This window comes from Anser cygnoides, chromosome Z (assembly GCF_040182565.1).
Source record: "Anser cygnoides isolate HZ-2024a breed goose chromosome Z, Taihu_goose_T2T_genome, whole genome shotgun sequence".
Taxonomy (NCBI): Eukaryota; Metazoa; Chordata; class Aves; order Anseriformes; family Anatidae; genus Anser; species Anser cygnoides.
Window position 1 is genome coordinate 61056236 of NC_089912.1, and position 13842 is coordinate 61070077.

Below are 13842 nucleotides of genomic sequence, written 5' to 3' on the forward strand. Positions count from 1 at the left end.
AAGAGACTAACGTAATGGAAGCAGCTGGAAGGGTTTTTTTTAATCCAAATCACCATTTCTTCCATTATTTAAAGTTACTTGTGTCCCCAAGTTTTTTTTTATTTGACAAATCTAAACCTATTTTTTGTATGCTAAACAGGTACAAATGCAGTATTAAATACTGCCTAAAACCCTGAAGTGTTATGTAGTCAGTATATTCTCCCCATTTAATTTATTCAAGGTTTCTCTTTAAAAAAAATCACTATAAATTTTCAGCTCTAGTGGCAAAAGGTTTATTGGTCTTTGTACTTCATTAAAGGTTTCTTATAAAGTCATGTTTGTTCTTTTGAGTAGCAAATAAAACTACTGAAAAGGGCAGGTTGGTTTTTAAGAGACAGATATGACCTAAAGGGAACACATTTTACTGTAGTGAAATAAACTGAGGAAACAGTTTGCAGATTAAAAACCCCTTAAAAGGAAGCATCATCTTTGGAAAAAAAGTCTTTGCTGAGGAAAACAGCTGGAAACAGGAAGCTTTTGTGCTTTCATCCTGCCTGCTTTGATACCACCGCATCCCCGTATCATAAAAAGGCAAAGAGACTGTCGTCAGCTGCATCTTATTTCAACCGTGCAGGATGGGGGGAGGCTTTGTGGAGTGTAAGCAGGGCTGTCCGTGAATTCACACGCGCACGTACATGTGTATATACACACACGTGTACGTTTAAGTCTTTCCTTGAATAATTAATGAGGAAAATGAGTGCAGGTTCATTACCTCTTCCAAAGCAGAGCACAGCACCTTGTACACTTCTCCTCTGAAATCTCAGCGCTCCCGCGATTTTTGCGGAGAGCCAAGTCACCTGGTGGCGGCGCTTCTCCCGTGGTAGCTGGTGGTGTCTGCAGGCCTCTTGTCACTCTGAACTCAGACCAAGGGACAGTGACACTGGCTGCGTTTCCCAACAGCATCTCCAACTCAAAACTGCAAGCTGTCCTGCTGAGCGATGCTACCCGCTTCTGAACTTCAGGGTTTCTTGGTCGCACAGTTTCAAGGCGGCTTCTCACCAGCAGCCATTGAGAAGCTGTTTGTGTTCTTCTGCACGCCTCGTTCCCAGACACGCTCCGCAAACTGACCGTGCTATTCGTACAGAACAAGTAAAGCCTAGCAGGAAAATATGACATGAAGCCTTCCAAAGCTGCTATGAGCTTGGGCAAGGCGGCAGAATTCTCTTACTCTTTCCAGGCAGCTAACCAAGCGTATTCTTCTCTTAATTTTTTAATACTTTCCTGTAGAACAGCGTTTCGATACTCTGCGTGACATTTCCTAAGAAAACGAGAGGTATATACACAAGGACTGACAACCTTCAATTTGAAAGTTTCCATTAATGGAATTAATCATGTTTACACAACTTCCCGCTGTTAAACTTATTTCATATCCTCATATCTTTCATCCAAGCTATTTCCCCTACCAAGAAAAGAACAAAAACTTCCCCAAGGGCACGGGATCCAGTCAATTGTTAGCAGTAAATGCTCTCTCCTGCTGTCTCTTTGTCAGCCTGCTTCAGGCTCTCCTGGCTGCGGCGAGCGAAGGTTGCTGCTGCCTCGCTGCCTACCTATTTCCCAGTCCGAGGCCAGTTTCTTCTGCTCTTTTCTCCTGCTCTAAGCCAGACGGGAGCGGGATCGCTAGGCAGAGGTGGCTTTCTTTCCCAGGAGCAGCAGGGCAGTGAATCGATGCGTATGGTGCTCGTTTCCCAGCTTCTCAGATGGGAGACGGTTCTCCACGTAGAGCTGTGACACCTTCCACTCCAGGAAGGGCAGGAGCACCCAAAGGAAGTGGATCTTCAGTCGCTTCTCTATGCAGAAAATAGCACTAAGCAACATCAAGTCTTCTCCCTTTCATACACATCTACAGCTTCTAGCACAGGACGTGCCACCCTGATGCCAAAACCAGGCAAATAAATTCCCTGTAAGATGCCATAGCAGCTTTCTGAAGCTCAAAGCCTTGGGTTCTGTTTTTTCCTCGCTACTTGCGTACCGTATATACCCTTAATCGAAGAACATGCAGATGTACATAGAAGTATATGAAAATGCACACAGAGAAAGACTATGGTAAATCCAGGTGATAAAACCTAAGTGCATACATTGCATAACAAGTCTGCTTTACGAGCTCCGAGTTTGCAGTATTCTCCCCTAAGAGCAAGCAATTATGAAGGTGAAGAAAGGTAACGGCTTTAAAACAACACGCTAATCCCAATATTAGTGCCTCGGAAAGGGAGAACTGCCAGGAATTTGGAGTAATGCCCAGTTATCTGTCTTACCTTCAGTAATAAAACCGTGCTATAAACATGAAGAAGATAGGATACACACTAACCTTGTTTGGGTGGGGGGGGGGGGTTGGGGCGTTTTAACTGTTCGTCATAACGCAAGCGATAATCTACCGGCTTTAGAAAGAACTAGAGATATTCATCAACGTGCCAGCATGAAGTCTTTTATTTAGCATATAAGTTTCCGAAGCCTAGTTTACTTCCCTCCTGTGAACGACTGTTTAAGTCTTGATTCACTTTAGCTACTGAAATAAAAAAAATAGTGAAAAAACTGCTGGAAAAGGCAATAGTTGACTTGCTGTTCCGAGACCAAGCAATTTTGGGCCATGAGCTGTGTCTGACGAGATCTTAGCAGTCACCTACACAGCCTGGGGACTCCTCAACCCCTCTTTGCATCACGCTTGGTGGCAGAAGGTGGCACCGGGCTGTCCCCAGGAGGAAGGGGTGCTGTGCCCCTGCTCAGTGCTGGCTGTCCTGCTGCTCACACCACCGCCACGTGGAAGCACGGTGTGACATTTGGTGTCCAGATCTAGTCTGAGCCTGGAAGTAAGACATTGCCCTGAAGATGCTGGGTGGCGTTACAGCCCGAGCGCTTGCTCCGAGCATGGGTCGTGCTAAGGAGCCGGGGGGAGAAGAGCAAAACAGCCACCAAGTATAAATAGGGAGAGAAAATAAAAGATTTATAGCAAAAGATTAAAAAGCCAAGTAAAGAAGTACTTTTAAAAAAATAAAACTAATAAAACTAAGGGGAAAAAAAGCCATTCACTGGCACACTGGACATCTAAGACCTCAGAATTTGCTCCTCTAGGTTTAGAGGTGCTGGTGCCAGCGCTCCTCCCATTCAGCACCATCGGTGGATTTAGGTTTCCAGCCCTGCTGATATCGTGTCGCTGACCAACGCCTGTTTTACAGAAGGTTTCCCACTACCTTGTCATTTCACTCCGTGCCCTGTGCTAGGGTTCGGTGCAGCAGGCAGCCCCCGGACCACGCGTCTCCCACACCTCCAAGCCCACCGGGCAGGTGAGCAGCCCTCAGGACACCGCGTCTCACACCGAGCTTCCTATTCCAGGCAAGTCAGATGCGGCACTCGTACTTCTTAACCTGGGAGGTAGCACAGCTGATGTATAGCAACATAAAAAAAACACAGAAAAACAACAAGAAGCCTCGGATGCCTGTTTTCTCCGTGTGCCCAAGCTACCCTTCAATAGCTGTAAATAAAATTATAGCAGCAGTTTGTTTACAAGCAACATCACAATTGGAACAATAACAGACTAGTAACAAAACCAACAAAAATAAAATATGAGTCAACTCGTGCTTTGCCAGACTGAGGTCTCAAGATGGGCTTGTGCCGTCCCTCGGGAATCCCAGCGCTATAAGGACAATAACAGCAGGACATGCCTCATTTCCTTCAACTGCTCGACATGGCTCTCTCCGAGATGTTTGTAAACTTCCTTCCTCTACGCATCAGGCTGTCAAACTGTCGTCAGTTCGGGGGACTAATAATATCCTGTTGATGCCCGCGCAGGCCGACTTCTGAGCAAAATAATGTCAAATAATGCATGGGCCTTTGTGCACATACATGTCGGTTAAGGGAATAATCTGGGGACAGTCCACGTAACTCGCTCGAGCCGACCAGCTCTGAGGATCGAGCCCGACAGGAGCTGGAAATAACGGGGGATTTGGAATTTCACCACGGAGGGCACGCACAGCTCCCGGGGAACCCAGCTCAGGGGGAAGAATATCGCCTGGCTGCACCTCCTCGGCAGCCACACAAGAAACCCAACTCCGTTTCCGAACCAGAAACCTTCAGACCCTCGGGATACGCACTGCCAGAGGAGTTCCTCGGGGCTGGGAGGTCAGCTCCGGCTCCCCAGAAGCAGCGCTGGATTTCACAGCTTCGGCTGGATCCGGGCTCGGGAGGAGGAAGCGCACGCACACCGCAGCTTGGAGCCAAACAAAAGCCATTGTGTAGGGAGCAGCACTAACGAGAACTAGTATGGTTTAGATTAATTGTTAAAACACTGAGGCAGAACTGGGATTGGGACGTGAGGGGGAAAATTTGTTTACGGGAAAAATGAAATCGATAGGATCCGATTTCCCCCTCGATTTAGGGGAATCATGACCTCCTCACCCCAGCCCCCACACCAAACAATAGAAAACAATTTCTCTCTCCTCTCTTTGGGGCAGTGGCTCTGACTTTATCTATACAGGAATTAAAACCAAGAGTGGCTTCAAGAACAACGGGAGCCTGCGTGCTCCGTCTCTCTGAGAACTACACATTTCAGTGCTCACACAGGGATTGAGGCATCCACGCAGATGTCAGCATCTTTATGCTAAATAACTTGCCTGGAAGCGCCCAGTGAATACGTGTACATGCTAGGACATAGCAGACTATTTAAGATCCTAAAATCATCAGGCCCCTCGCGTCTCAGCATCTCCAGTGCCTCCGAGCAGATCCTCGCGCCGGAGCTGCCCGACACGCGGGTAGAGGGCCCAGCACCCTGCGCCCAGCACCCTCAGAGCCCCCAGCCACGCACCAGCCCAGGACAGCAGCTAAAGCGACAGGAAAGTCCTTGCCCTGTTAGAACACATTTGGCCACAAAAAGCCAGAGAGGAGAAATAAGCAGACGTTTAGATAGCTCCCAGGGAGCAATAAAAGAGGCTGGGGTGTGAAGTTTTACAAGTTCATAACGCGCATTTCTGTTTATATCTCCCCCCCTTTCCTCCTCCCGTGTGTTATTTGCAATTCTGGGATGAACAAATTCAAAGTGGAAGGGCCAGCACGAGAAGGGAGAGCTGCTGCCCCACGGCACAAGGGCATCCTCATCACTCCGGGACACTCAAGTCACCCACGGCAGCGGTGCCCAGACCCAACTTGTGTCCGAGTTACCCTTACGAGACACGGGGCTTTCTACTGAAGAATAAAAAAAAGCGGTAAGGACTCCACAGGTAAATAAAGAAGCAGGTGCTCTGCTTAGGTTTTACTGTCATTTACAAGGCTCGCCGGCGTTCCTTTTTCAAAGCCCTGTGAGTTTTACAGTACAATAGACCTTTCATATTTCGTATTATAAAAATTTGCAAACTTGCAAAGTGAATTAATGATTCAGTAAAAACCTCAGCCCGGTGTAATCTAAAATAAGCGAGTTCTGCAGCAGCGAGCAGCAAACACAGCCATTAGTTTGCTGTGGCAACATTTATTTTTTATAGGAAATCTGTATAATGGAAAACACACACAACCCCTTGGAATTTTCCTATAAATATCTAAGTACTCCCAAATCGCTGAGCAGAATGCAAATACGCTCCTCTTTTACTTCTTTCAGGAAATTCTCAATGACTTCCTGTCATAAAGTCCAATAATCACTGTCTCCTCTCTAACGTTCTGTAATTGCTTTGCCGCTAACATGTGTCTCAACTTTCTTTCTAGGATTAAGTAAAAAGTCTTCTCTTCCCACCCGTAAGCCGTCTGTGCCTTTTAGCTAACACTTCTGCAGCGGGAAGAGTTGCATTTGCTATTTTCCCAGGGGATTTCGCGTTATTTTATTTTACCGTCATTAAAGCGTGCTTGAGTTTAGGCTCATCCGAGGAGATTTACACAGGTATCGTGTTTTTTTTGGTCACCAAAGGGAATCCATAGGTGCGGGTAAAAAAATACAGCCCCCTCTCCGCCCTCACTGCCTGCTTCTGACACAGGCACGGCCGTAGGAACACCTCCACCTCGGTACCACACCGCTCCCATGCGCCCTTCCCACGCTTCCCCCCTGTTATGGCCATATGAACGCTTGGGACTCCCAGCAGTGCCTCCCATAAAAGCTGGCTCTTCGCCCTTCCCCACCTCTTGACCACGTCCTGTGGCCTCTTCATTCACGTCTGCTTATTACACCTCACTATTTTTATAGGTTATTTTGAAAGACAGCAGGAGCATTCCTAAATAGATATATATATAAAATATCTATATATATATATATATGTATCTGAGGCTATTGTTCAGTTACGTTCCACGTGCCTGGATGGCAGAGGAGGAAGTACAAAGCATCGTTTTCAATATTTTGAACGAAGCAGTCGCACCCCACTCCCTAATCGGTCCTCTCCCAGTTTTCAGTACCGTGGCTCAACACCGGACTTCGCCCCTGCCCTGTCCTCACGGCCCTTTGAGAGATCCACCGTAAGATTTGCTTCTTTTGCCACAAATATGCTATCAACCCCAATATTTGGGGGTGGGTTCACGCAGAGTGAACTGCAGAGGTCGGTTTGACTGACCCGTAATCAATACGCACCTGGATGGAAGAACCATCTGCTGGCTCCCACTTTGCTGCAGATGCTCTCTGCAATTCTCAAGATCCAGAGATCTTGGAGGAAGGGACCAGAACTGGGGAATAAACCCCTTCTAGGGTTATGCCTTCCAATAAACTACTTATGGATTTTTTTTATTATTATATATAATACATAATATTATATATTATATTGTTATATATTATATATGTTACATATACAGCAGGTGACCAGGGCACCAGCGAGCCCTGCAGCCACCGGGGGCTGCCCCCGGTTCCAGGCCAGCCCTTCCCATCAGCATCCAGAACCAAGAGCCATGACCAGGTGTAATTTGCAAGCCAAATCCCATCTCGCACAGACACCGGGAACTTGGAAGCCTTCCCCCACGTAGGTTTGATCAAAAATAAAAAAACAACTATTGCCTTCTTCACGCTTACGATGTTCCAGACCAGCCTAGCCCGTAATTTCCCTTGCCAGCTCAATTTACAGATGTTGCATAGACCAGTAGAGAAGGTGATGGATGTTGCATACTTATAACGGGTTTTAAATCAATTTGCAAAGCTTCAGGTCCCCTCCTGCTCCCTTAGCCCAGGGTGCTACCGCAGCGCCCTACAGCAGCAGGGGCACCGTGCCCTGTGCATGCCTGGCGTCGGGGCTGCAGAAGCTGCTTTCAGACCCTTGGATGGGGCTGACTGAGAGGGGCACACATCTCTGCTTGCCCCAAACCAGCTGTATTTATCACACACGCTGACCTTAACTCGTCGTTCGCTTGCCTTTAAGAGCATAGGGTTTGTAACAGGACTGGTAGGTACACGGTTGTTACTGGACACCAGCATTGGAAACTCATTGAATAAAAAAAGATGAAGATCTAATCGACACTTAAGGACTTCCCATAAATTCCTCCCAATTAATATATTTATGCATTTCCCAGATACACGCAAACAGCAATGGCAACTTCGCATGTTCTCCTGTGGAGCAGCAGCAATTCCTAAAAGACTCCAGCCTCCTGCCCCTGTTGTGGCTGGGAGGAACACCAAAATACTTCTGGCCGCTCTTGAGAACAAGGCAAGGGAAAAAAACATGTTGTTTTGGTCACATTAAAAACAATGACAAACCACTACTGTGCTTACGGGATGGGCAGAGACAACATCTGGCCGTAGCAGGGGCCTGTGATTCAGGGATTTACATCAAACTTCGCACACAAAAAACCCTGTGGGCATAAAAAAATTATATACTCCCGTACACGCAAAGAAATTAAATGGTGTGCCTTGCTCACATACACCAGTACGACACATCTGAATACATGCAGAAGCATAGAAGCAAGGATTTCTCTGTAATACAGACAAGCCACTTAGAGGCAGCTCCTCTTAGCTGCTAATTGCCCACGCGAAATAATTGGGTACCCGGTCTGGGCACGCTCCTTGCATTGGCAGACCATTACAGATTTCTCGATAGTCTAATAAAGTAGTGCACAAACGCGCACAGTTTGTGCAAATTGATCAGAGGACAAATGTAGTTCCTCTTGCCCTTCGTGCCGTTCCCCCCTATACTTCCTTACCGCCAGGTAATTAGCGAGCCTCCCTCGGCTGTAAAGGAAAACTCTTCCCAGCCATGCTCTGATCCTGCACTAGACTCATTTGAAATAGCTCTTTTAATTCGAACTTAACTGCATTACTGCTTGAATTACAGGAACTACATCAGAGTGCTTTCCTGGGAAGAGAGGTGATGTCATGCTCTGGGCTATTACTTCAGCGCAGGAAAGGATTACGGGAGGAGCTGGGCAAGAAATGGCTTTAAGAAGCACGAGCCGCAGACCGCTTGGGGTGGGAAGGGGCGCCTGGTCCCACCTCCCTGCTCAGGCAGAGCCAGAATCCGCTATAAAATTAGCGAAAACACACATCTAATTTTGTCCTTCCCCCCCCCCCCGCTGCCCCATAAAGAAAAATCACATTTAAAAGTCTCAGAGAGAGCTGTGAAGCTCCTGCACCTCCCGAGGCAGAACTCTCAGGTCTGGGTGCCTGCGCTGCGCCCAGCAAGGCGCTGCGTGTGAGCCAGCAGCCCCAAACCCCGCCGGGGACCCCCGGCAGGACCTCAGGGGGTGCTGATTGTGGCCAGACACGGGGCTGGAAGCTGCCAGGCGGTGCCCCGCTGAGGCTGCTCGCTGCTCAGCGCAGCTGGTGCTGGACAGAGAGGGCTGCAGAGGAGGCGCTTCAGGCAGCGGCGCCCAGAAGCACCTCTCCTGCACGTAAGAGGATTAGGACACTTTTTTTCCCCCCTTCTTTGCTTGCCCGACCACCCAAAGCTGCATGGAGTCACCGCTGCTGCTTATGTCAGCATCGCCCCTCGGCTCGAGCGCCCAGTCCTGAGCGGGGCCGGGGAGAGGAGCTGGCCCCGCAGAACGAACCGGGGGTTTCTGCGTCTCAGCTCCCCCGCACACAAATTTGTTTTCAATTTTCTTAAGCCCAGGTATTATAAAGATTGACCTCAATGTAGTCTTTTAAGCTCGCTTCGGAGATTTAGATCTGGTTTATGGGCTGCAACATGACTAGTTAGATCAAGCCTTTAGTAATCTCCTCAGTACCAATCCATCCCCTTCTCTCTCATTTACAATTTACACTGGTACGGGTTTTGATGCTTGAAATCTGTTTTGTAGAGAATAAACACAAGTGCTTTTTATTTCCAGCAATCTTTCTATCGTGGTCCCTTCCCAGCACACCGGGGACATGGAGGATAAGGGGAAAGAACCAAGGTGGACCCGCAAGTTCTGCACCCAGCGCCTCCATCGGGCAGCTCCTTTCACTCCACACTCTGTATTTTCACTCCCGCCACCCCTCCGGACTTCAAGGGGATGGGAAAATTATATTCAGGTTCCAAAAAAAAAAATGAATAATGTGTTAGATTCAGCAAGCCAAAAATCAAGGCTGGTGCACACTAGCCCTGCACCTAGCCCTCCCCTCAAAGCACTCCATCTGAAACTTGCTTTCCATTGAAAAATGAATAAAAAAAGGCTGGCCTCACTTGCCCAGCGGAAAGAAGCCTTGCTGCATGGACTCTGACCTCGTGCTAGAGCATTTACCTTGAGGGCCAGCCCTGCTGAGGACGCGGGGTGAAGGACGCAGCTCAGCACCTCTCGCAGCACCGTGCCTGTGCCCCACGCGGCCCCGCTCCAGAAGGGACCTGCAACAGGTTGGGCTGAGTCTCTAATAGCCGCATAAACCGTAAGAACTTCGGGACCCCAGAAGAAAACCGGCTTTGCGACAGGGCTGCTTTTACCACCGGTACGAGCCGTTGTCAGCGCCCCGAGATGCTGAGGAATGCGAGCAGCAGACTTCCTGCGGCCCCTGCCAGAACGAGCTACATCATAATTGCCATATGTTGAAAGAGCCATTCCATCTCATGCAAAGCGCGGCGTCTCGTTCCAAAATTGTGCTTTTGAGCTGAAACATCTTCTGCAGAGTTTCAGCACAAACATGACTCTTGGACAAGCTTTGGAATTACTGGCTGGGCCGCGTGATTTACGAGCGCGTATCAAAATTATGATGCATTTCCAGGCTATGATAACACAAATGTTCTTCCTAAACGGCCAAATTAATTTCAGAAAGCCAATTCAGCGGAGTGAAAGGTAAGACACCTGATCACGGACCGGCTGGCAACCGCTTCATTTTTCAGATTAAGTTTTCCTATTTTCAGCAGTTGCTCTCTCCTACGTGTGCCCTGTCAAAGCGGGGATTGCCAGGGAAGAAGTGAAAATAAATACAGAAAATAATCTCAAATACACAAACGCGTCTGAGATACTTCAATTTATTTTTCCCTGACCTTTGTCAGCTATAATTTTATACGAAACTAATAATGAGAGCTGGCAAAAATGTCTTGACACAGATGCATTTTCATGTTCCCAGTGTGAAGTTTATACCCTGTATTCTGCTCCAGTGGAGGCGTGCAACATTAACATTTAAATACGCCGATTCACAAATAAAAGTGTAAGCCGCTGTAAAACGCTCGGTACTCCCTTCTCACTACTGCTTTACAAAGAGTAGTTAAGGCTCCATCGCTAGGCCGTCTTGCATCAAAACGCACAGATCCTTCAGATGCTTTTTCACTTAAGGAATTTCAGCAAAGGAGGAACACTTTGCAGAGAAAAGCAAGGAAGAATAGGGAGAACAAGAACTGTGCTTACTACCAAGGTGCTCTTATTTACATTTATTAGGTATTGACCTAATACTCTTATTTGCATTTATTAGGTATTGACCTAATAAATGCTAATTAAAAAAATTCAGACTGGAATTTTTAAGGTATCAGACAAAAAAGATTAGGCTGGGGTGTGAGGTTTTTTTGGTAGTGGTTTTGTTTACAGGCTCAGTTGTTTGGAGAAATCTCTCTCATTTGGAGAAATCACACGTTTCATCTAACTCCTATAACCTCTACAACTCTCTGCATATTTGAACTATCTGCCATTAACTTTCCCGGGTGCAGAAGCAAGCCACGTATATAGAAAATATTCTGGGACTAATTTGCAAGTTACACACAATGTATATATGTTTGTAAAATTAATATATTATGTATACGTAAGAAATACATACACATTTCTATATTCTAATACATACATTTATATAAATATTTATAGGAAATTTCTAGGACAGTTAATGGAAAGCTCCAAACTGCCTGCTTTAACAGTACTGAGTTTGGTCACAATCGATTTTTTACTTATTTGATGTATACAACTGCAGTTTTTTTCACAGCACATATAGCATTAGTCAACTGGGGGGAGATTTTAGTCTCTTTGGTGCTGTTTTTTGTTTATTTATTTTACTTAATCTTTCAATATCTAGTATCTTAAAGGAGTTCTCGCTGCCACTGCCTCCCCCAGCTTCCTTGGCTGCACTACAAGACCGAAAACCAGGGACTCTAGGGGAAAACTAACACAAGGGTAGGGGAAACAATTACTTTTATCAGTCAGAAATCAAACCACAAACATGCTGAATGAAATATTTTCTTTTCAAGAGAATTCAAAGTACATTTAAAAACGTTGGCTTCTTTTAAAATCTGAATTCGCAGGAGTTAAACAGAGACAAAAAGTTAATGTTCAAGCACTGCAAATATGGTGTTTGTATTTCAAAAGAAATATAAACCACTAACCTAGTGGAAATAACGAGCCAAATCCCTAGCACTGCGGCCTGTAGACAAACAGCACTATTTTCAACATCACCAGCCTCTTCCCCTAACACACAGGGAACATTTCCTTCGTTTCCATTTGTTCTACCAGTACAGCTCAATGGCTGATCTGTTCAAGGCTAAGGTTGGAAAATGGATGATAGCTCATCCTTTATTGCAGTTTATCAATGAAAATAAAACCCCAAAGCATGCGATTTGCTAGTTCTAACACACTGAAGGATGCCTTAACCAAAAGCAATCAATTCAACACACCAGCTAATACAAATAGCTAATAGTTTGTATTTTTAGTGCTTCTGCTCGTCTCAATGCAGAACAATTTCACAAGCTTAGTCATCAAGTTACTAAACACTGATTTAAACTGCTGGATTTTGCCGATTATAATTGAAATCTAAATTTCATCCAAAAGCAAAACCTGCTGGAAACCACAATTCAAAATCATGCCTGAATAAATAATGAAAGTTTCATTCACCCTTTTTGTGCAAGACAAATATAAAGGTTACCTACCTGAATTAGTGACATAATTGTTGAAATGCAACTGATACCTAAAGGATCGCTATTTTCTAGCGAAATAATACACGGTATAAATGGCAGAGAGCTGATGCCTGTTGTTCAAACACAGGATTTAGCTCCCTCCCTACCAAACCCCTCCACCTGGACAGGAGCATCGCCTGTTCGTGCTCCGCAGAGGCCAGGCTCCAAGGAAATGCCCTCGGGAAAGAGACCCCTACAGTGTCCAAATGGTGACCTCAAGGTCTAAGGGGACAAAACGCAAAGGGCGAGCAGCAGATGAACAGAACATGAAACCGCACAAGGGATGGCCAAATGTGTGCTTTCAAGGGGGACCAAGGGCCAGCCAGCGAAAAAGGGCATCACTAAGCACCTCACAGCCACTAGGTTCAGATCAAGTCAGCATCCAGAAATGTCAGGTGCTTACTGAGACTGCTTGGGTCTGGAAAAGCAGAGTGGGAAACCTCCCGCGAACAGCCTGTCTCGTGGCATTTCAGCGCTTCCACTGCTGGTCCCGGCCAAACCAGGAAGCGCAGAGGCGTGCTCAGAGCAAAACACGGGGAAGAAATGCCATCAGAACACTCTCCTGCCAGCTCGCGAAAAACATGGGCTACATGCGAATTTCAGGCAAGGCTCTGTAGTATCTCAGGCTCCTTTATTCGCCCTCAGGGCGAGCAGCAAGCAGGGCAAGTTCCCTCTTCTTCAAAAGCCCCCAGCAGGAGAGGGGAGATGTCCGGCTGCCACTTGGCTGCTTTTCTGCCAGGGAAGGGAGGGACCCAGCAGAGCCGACGGCTATAAATAAACTACAAACAACCTTGACTGGAGAAGTGCTCGGTTTCTCCAATAAAGGGGGGGTCTGCTGGAGAGCAGAGAAGTACAAAGAGACCCCCAGCAGGCCCCCAACATTTGAAGGGGGTCACGGACGGCGGCGGGCACGGCACGGAGCCGCGGGCGGGCAGGAAGATGTGCTCACCCGGGCAGATGCCTGGGCTGGAGGGAAATAACATTACGCGGTGATAAACATGGATCATGAGGCCAGGAAGAGGAGGGTGGGGAACGCGAGAGAAGAAAATCAAGAGAAATTAGCAGATTAGGAAGTTCCTCGGAGGAAGCTGATTATTTAACCCGTGGACAGTGAACCTTAGGTGAAGCGAGACTCGGACTTTTCTTTTGTAATATACAGCAGCCACCATGGAAGCTGAAGAACCTATTTAAAATTGAATGAGCCGTGATAAATTATGAAGAAACGAACAAAAAGATGGAGTTTGCAAGGGATTAAGTTAGTAATTCATCCCCAAAACGCAACTGTTGAGGGAAGAGTAAGAATCCACAAGGACCCACAGACAACAGCAGTAAGAGGGTACGAACCCAGGCACATCTGATCTCCTGTAGACCCAGCACAGCCACCGAAGAGGTTGGAATGAGAGCAGAGAAGTAATTTGGAAGCCATCTTAGAACAGATTAATTATTGAAAGGAATTAAAATAATCAGGAAAATAAGGTACCCCAGGACAAAGCATGGCATATTTGCAGCTGAGTACTTTTTAGGCATGCTTTCACCCGTGATGCCCATCTCTGAGACGACGAGCAGAAACCCA

General features: G+C 46.8%; 1 protein-coding gene and 1 long non-coding RNA gene across 19 annotated transcripts in view; one reads left to right on the plus strand and one right to left on the minus strand.

Moving 5' to 3' along the window:
• The window catches only part of TCF4 (transcription factor 4), a 211458-nt gene that overhangs the window by 163833 nt on the left and 33783 nt on the right, over nt 1-13842 (minus strand). The gene's annotated exons all lie outside the window — the stretch shown is intronic.
• On the plus strand, nt 3834-5855 carry LOC136789092 (uncharacterized). Its single transcript, XR_010827874.1, has 3 exons — nt 3834-4291; nt 5067-5231; nt 5722-5855. It is a non-coding gene; the product is annotated as an uncharacterized lncRNA (long non-coding RNA).